Below are 7,143 nucleotides of genomic sequence, written 5' to 3' on the forward strand. Positions count from 1 at the left end.
CCCGTGGTTCATCCTTGCATATTTTAAGAAGACTCAAGCATCTAAGCTTGGGGATGCCCAAGGCATCCCTTCTTCATCGACAACTTATCAGGTTACCTCTAGTGAAACTATATTTTTATTCCGTCACATCTTATGTGCTTTACTTGGAGCGTCTGTTTGTTTTTATTTTTTGTTTTTGTTTGAATAAAATCGGATCCTAGCATTCCTTTTTTGGAAGAGAGACACGCTCTGCTGTTTGGTATGAACACATATGTTCTTAGCTTTATTCTTAATGTTCATGGCGAAGGTTGAAACTGCTTCGTTCATTGTTATATGGTTGGAAACAGAAAATGCTGCATGTGGTAATTGGTATAATATCTTGAATAATTTGATACTTGGCAATTGTTGTGCTCATATAGATCATGTTTAAGCTCTTGCATCATGTACTTTGCACCCATTAATGAAGAACTACACAGAGCTTGTTAAAATTTGGTTTACATGATTAGTCTCTAGAGTCTAGATATTTTCTGGTTAAGGTGTTTGAACAACAAGGAGACGATGTAAAGTCTTATAATACTTACAATATGTTCATATGTGAGCTTTGCTGCACCGTTTTATACTTGAGTTTGCTTCAAACAACCTTGCTAGCCTAGCCTTGTATTGAGAGGATCCTTGAGCAAAAAACTATGCCATTTGTGTCCACCATACCTACCTACTACATGGTATTTCTCTGCCATTTCAAAGTACATTACTTGAGTGCTACCTTTAAAATTCTATCCTTTGTCTTTGCAATATATAGCTCATGGGAAAAATAGCCTTAAAAACTATTGTGGTAAAGAATATGTACTTATGTGTCTTATTTCTTAATAAGTTGCTTGTTGAGCGGTAACCATGTTTCTGGAGACGCCATCAACTTTTACACCTTTGTTGAATATCATCTGAGTTGCTATGCATGTTCGTCTTGTCTGAAGTAAGGGCGATTTTCATGATAAAATGGTTTGAGTATGCATATTGTTAGAGAAGAACATTGGGCCGCTAACTAAAGCCATGAATAATGGTGGAAGTTTCAGTTTGGACAATTAATTCTCAATCTCTTATGAGAATATTATCTGTTGTTGAATGCTTATGCATTAAAGAGGAGTCCATTATCTGTTGTCTATGTTGTCCCGGTATGGATGTCTAAGTTGAGAATAATCAAAAGCGAGAAATCCAATGCGAGCTTTCTCCTTAGACCCTTGTACATGCGGCATAGAGGTACCCCTTTGTGACACTTGGTTGAAACATATGCTATGCAATGATAATCCATGTTAATCCAAGCTAATTAGGACAAGGCGCGAGCACTATTGGTATACTATGCATGAGGCTTGCAACTTATAAGATGTCTTATACATAACACATACTCCCTCTGTTCCATTCTATAGTGCCTATAGTTTTTTGGCACGGAAATTAGCGCAAGAGTATTTTTTACACAAGACCCCTAGCTGAACGATTTGAGATCAACGTAAAAATTGGAAAATCCGTATCTTACTAACTTACCATAACAAATTTGGGACCTGAACGATTTGGGAGCTGGATGGGGAGGGGGTAATTGAAAAAAAGCTAAGCTACAACCTTATATTCTGAAACAAATGTCAAAAATCTATAGGCACTATAAAAAGGAACGGAGGGAGTATGATTTATTACTACCGTTGACAAAATTGTTTCTATGTTTTCAAAATGAAAAGCTCTAGCACAAAAATAGTAATCCATGCTTCCCTCTGCGAAGGGCCAATCTTCTACTTTATTGTTGAGTCAGTTTACCTACTTCCTTCTATCTTAGAAGCAAACACTTGTATCAACTGCGTGCATTGATTCTTACATGTTTACCTATTGCACTTGTTATATTATTTTGTGTTGACAATTATCCATGAGATAAATATGTTGAAGTTGAAAGCGATTGCTGAAACTTATATCTTCCTTTGTGTTGTTTCAAAGCTTTCTACTAAGAATCTATTGCTTTATGAGTAACTCTTATGCAAGTCTTATTGCTGCTTGTCTTGAAAGTATTATTCATGAAAAGTCTTTGTTATATGATTCATTTGTTTACTCATTATCTTCACCATTGCTTCGAATTGCTGCATTCATCTCATATGCTTTACAATAGTATTTATCAAGATTATGATAGCATGTCACTTCAGAAATTATCCTTGTTATCGTTTACCTACTCGAGGGCGAGTAGGAACTAAGCTTGGGGATGCTTGATACGTCTCAAACGTATCTATAATTTCTTATGTTCCATGCTACTTTTATGATGATACTCACATGTTTTATACACATTATATGTCATATTTATGCATTTTCCGGCACTAACCTATTGACGAAATGCCGAAGAGCCAGTTCCTGTTTTTTGCTGTTTTTGGTTTTAGAAATTCTACAAAGGAAATATTCTCGGAATTGGACGAAATCAACGCCTAGGATCTTATTTTTCCACGAAGCTTCCAGAATACCGAAAGGGAAACGAAGTGGGGCGACGAGGCGCCGCCACACCAGGGCCGCGTGGCCAAGGGTGGGGCCGTGCAGCCCTGTTGTGTGGGGCCCTCGTGTCGCCCCTAAACCTACCCTTCCGCCTACTTAAAGCCTTCGTCGTGAAACCCAGGGGTACCGAGAGCCACGATACGGAAAACCTTCCAGAGACGCCGCCGCCGCCAATCCCATCTCGGGAGATTCAGGAGATCGCCTCCGGCACCCTACCGGAGAGGGGAATCATCTCCCGGATGGCTCTTCATCGCCATGACCGCCTCCGGATCGATGTGTGAGTAGTTCACCCCTGGACTATGGGTCCATAGCAGTAGCTAGATGGTTGTCTTCTCATCATTGTGCTATCATGTTAGATCTTGTGAGCTGCCTATCATGATCAAGATCATCTATTTGTAATGCTACATGTTGTGTTTGTTGGGATCGATGAATATTGAATACTATGTCAAGTTGATTATCAATCTATCATATATGTTGTTTATGTTCTTGCATGCTCTCCGTTGCTAGTAGAGGCTCGGCCAAGTTGATACTTGTAACTCCAAGAGGGAGTATTTATGCTCGATAGTGGGTTCATGCCTCCATTGAATGCGGGACGAGTGACGGAAAGTTCTAAGGTTGTGGATGTGCTTGTTGCCACTAGGGATAAAACATCAATGTTTTGTCTAAGGATATTTGTGTTGATTACATTACGCACCATACTTAATGCAATTGTCTGTTGTTTGCAACTTAATAATGGAAGGGGTTCGGATGATAACTCGAAGGTGGACTTTTTAGGCATAGATGCATGCTTTGGATAGCGGTCTATGTACTTTGTTGTAATGCCCTGATTAAATCTCATAGTACTCATCATGATATATGTATGTGCATTGTTATGCCTTCTTTATTTGTCAATTGCCCAACTGTAATTTGTTCACCCAACATGCTATCGAAGGGACACCACTAGTGAACTATGGACCCCGGTCCATTCTTTACATCTGGAATACAATCTACTGCAATTGTTCTTTACTGTTCTTCGCAAACAAACATCATCTTCCACACTATACATCTAATCCTTTGTTTACAGCAAGCCGGTGAGATTGACAACCTCACTCTGTTACATTGGGGCAAAGTACTTTGATTGTGTTGTGCGAGGTTCCACGTTGGCGCCGGAATCCCTGGTGTTGCGCCGCACTACACTCCGCCACCAACAACCTTCACGTGTTCCTTGACTCCTACTGGTTCGATAACCTTGGTTTCTTACTGAGGGAAAACTTTCTGATGTATGCATCACACCTTTCTCTTGGGGTTCCCAACGGACGTGTGTCTTGCACGCCATCAGTCCACCATATCTACCTACTATGTGGGATTTCTCTGCCATTCCAAAGTAAATTGCTTGCGTGCTACCTTTAAAATATCATTCCTTGTCTTTGCAATACATAGCTCATGGGAAAGTAGCCTAAAAAACTATTGTGGTGATGAATGTGTCGCTTATGTATCTTATTTCTTATAAGTTGCTTGTTGAGCGGTAACCATGTTTCTGGGGACGCCATCAAGCGTTACACCTTTGTTGAATATCATGTGAGTTGCTATGCATGTTCGTCTTGTCCGAAGTAAGGGTGATTTATCATGATTAAATGGTTTGAGTATGCATATTGTTAGAGAAGAACATTGGGCCGCCAACCAAAGCCATGTATCATGGTGGAAGTTTCAGTTTGGACATTAATCCTCAATCTCTTATGAGTATATTATCTATTGTTGAATGCTTAAGCATTAAAGAGGAGTCCATTATCTGTTTTATATGTTGTCCCGGTATGGATGTCCTCAAGTTGAGATTTATCAAAAATGAGAAATCAAATGCGATCTATCTCCTTGGACCTTTGTACAAGTGACATAGAGGTACCCCTTTGTGACACTTGGTTGAAACATATGTAATGCAATGATAATCCATGGAAATCCGAGCTAACTAGGTCAAGGTGCGAGCACTATTGGTATTTGATGCATGAGGCTTGCAACTTATAGGAGGTTTTATGCATAACACATATGAATTATTACTACCGTTGACAAAATTGTTTCCATGTTTTCAAATAAAAAGCTCTAGCACATGAGTAATCCCTGCTTCCCTCTGCGAAGGGCCTTTCTTTTACTTTGTGTTGAGTCAGTTTACCTACTTCTTTCTATCTTAGAAGCAAACACTTGTGTCAACTGTGTGCATTGATTCTCACATACTTGCTTATTTGCATTCATCATATTACTTTGTATTGACAATTATCCATGAGATATACATGTTGAAGTTGAAAGCAACTGCTGAAACTTATATATTCCTTTGTGTTGCTTCAAAACCTTCTATTAAGAATCTATTGCTTTATGAGTTAACTCTTATGCAAGACTTATTGATGCTTGTCTTGAAAGTACTATTCATGAAAAGTCTTTGCTATATGATTTAGTTGTTTAGTCATTATCTTTACCATTGCTTTGAATCACTTCATTCATCTCATATGCTTTACAATAGTATTGATCAAGATTATGATAGTAGCATGTCACTTCAGAAATTATCCTTGTTATCATTTACCTACTCGAGGGCGAGTAGGAACTAAGCTTGAGGATGCTTGATACGTCTCGTCAAAGTGATTCATCACCCTCGCCCGATCCCATGCTGGATCTGGAGTTTCCCCCAAGAACCCGGGTGGAGGAGCAAGAAACACTGCCACAATGACGCCTCCAAGAAGGATACAACACCCAAGGGCGTCGCCATCATCGGACCCGGCAATAGCCAGGGCAAAGCTTTCGCCCGGCGGGGAGTCAAAACCTCGCACCCGCCCATTGAGGACCGGCCGAATCACCATCCCCAACCCGCACACAACAACGCCAGCCCCATGCGCCTGACTTCTGCGGCCACAAACAGAACTAGGCGTCGGGTCCGAGAACCGCCTCACACTAGAGCAACCTCCTAGCTCGGCACGATGAAGAACCACCAAATCGGGGCCGCCACCCCGCATCCGGGCGCCACGTCAAGCCCGGGAACAACGAGCACCCTCCAAGCTAAGCCAACGACCGACGCGAGGAGATCGCTACGTCGTTGTCGAAGCTGTCGGAAGTAGGCAGCCGAGCCCAGCATCCCTTACATCGCCACACCTAGGCTCCTCAACGCTGCAACGAAAGAGTCGCTGTCCGAATCATCACCGCCGCCCGCGAGATAGTCGCCGTAGTGACCAGAGCGAACCCGGGTAGCTGCCACGGTGCTCGGGGCTGAAGACCACCGCCGCCAACTTCCTCCACCTCAACACGAGTACGCGGTGCGTGTAGGATAACGTTGCATAGAAAACAAAAATTTTCCTACCGCGAACACGCAATCCAAGCCAAGATGCAATCTAGAAGACGGTAGCAACGAGGGGGTATCGAGTCTCACCTTTGAAGAGATTCCAAAGCCTACAAGATGAGGCTCTTGTTGCTGCGGTAGACGTTCACTTGCCGCTTGCAAAGCGCGTAGAAGATCTTGATCACGATCGGTTCCGGCGCCACGAACGGGCAGCACCTCCGTACTCGGTCACACGTTCGGTTGTTGATGAAGACGACGTCCACCTCCCGTTCCGGCGGGCAGCGGAAGTAGTAGCTCCTCTTGAATCCGACAGCACGACGGCGTGGTGTCGGTGGCGGTGTAGAAGTCCGGCGGAGCTTCGCTAAGCAAACCGGGCAATATGAAGTGGAGGAGCAAAGCTAGGGTTTGGGAGGGGTGGCCGGCCACTCTATGGGGGGCGGCCAGCTTGTGGTCTTGGGGTGGCCGGCCCCCTCCCTTGGCCCCTCATTATATAGGTGGATCCCAAGTGTTGGTGTCCAAGTCTTCGAATAAGACCCGAAACCAAAACCTTCCATAGGAGGGGGCAAACCTAGCCCAACTAGGACTCCCACCCAAAGGTGGGATTCCCACCTCCCATGTGGGGGGTGGCCGGCCCCCTATGGTGGAGTCCACTTGGGACTCCACCCCCACTAGAGGCTGGCCGGCCATGGAGGTGGAGTCCCTTGTGGACTCCACCTTCCTTGGTGGTTTCTTCCGGACTTTTCTAGAACCTTCTAGAACCTTCCATAGAACCTTCCGCGACATTTTATTCACATAAAATGACATCCTATATATGAATCTTATTCTCCGGACCATTCCGGAACTCCTCGTGATGTCCGGGATCACATCCGGGACTCCGAACAAATATTCCAACTTCATTCCATATTCAAGAACTACCATTTCAACATCCAACTTTAAGTGTGTCACCCTACGGTTCGAGAACTATGCGGACATGGTTGAGTACTCACTCCGACCAATAACCAATAGCGGGATCTGGAGATCCATAATGGCTCCCACATATTCAACGATGACTTTAGTGATCGAATGAACCATTCACATACATTACCAATTCCCTTTGTCTCGCGATATTTTACTTGTCCGAGGTTTGATTTTCGGTATCACTCTATACCTTGTTCAACCTCGTCTCTTGACAAGTACTCTTTACTCGTACCGTGGTATGTGGTCTCTTATGAACTCATTCATATGCTTGCAAGACATTAGACGACATTCCACCGAGAGGGCCCGGAGTATATCTATCCGTCATCGGGATGGACAAATCCCACTATTGATCCATATGCCTCAACTCATACTTTCCGGATACTTAATCCCACCTTTAT

Source organism: Lolium rigidum, chromosome 3, assembly GCF_022539505.1.
Source record: "Lolium rigidum isolate FL_2022 chromosome 3, APGP_CSIRO_Lrig_0.1, whole genome shotgun sequence".
NCBI classification, from domain to species: Eukaryota; Viridiplantae; Streptophyta; class Magnoliopsida; order Poales; family Poaceae; genus Lolium; species Lolium rigidum.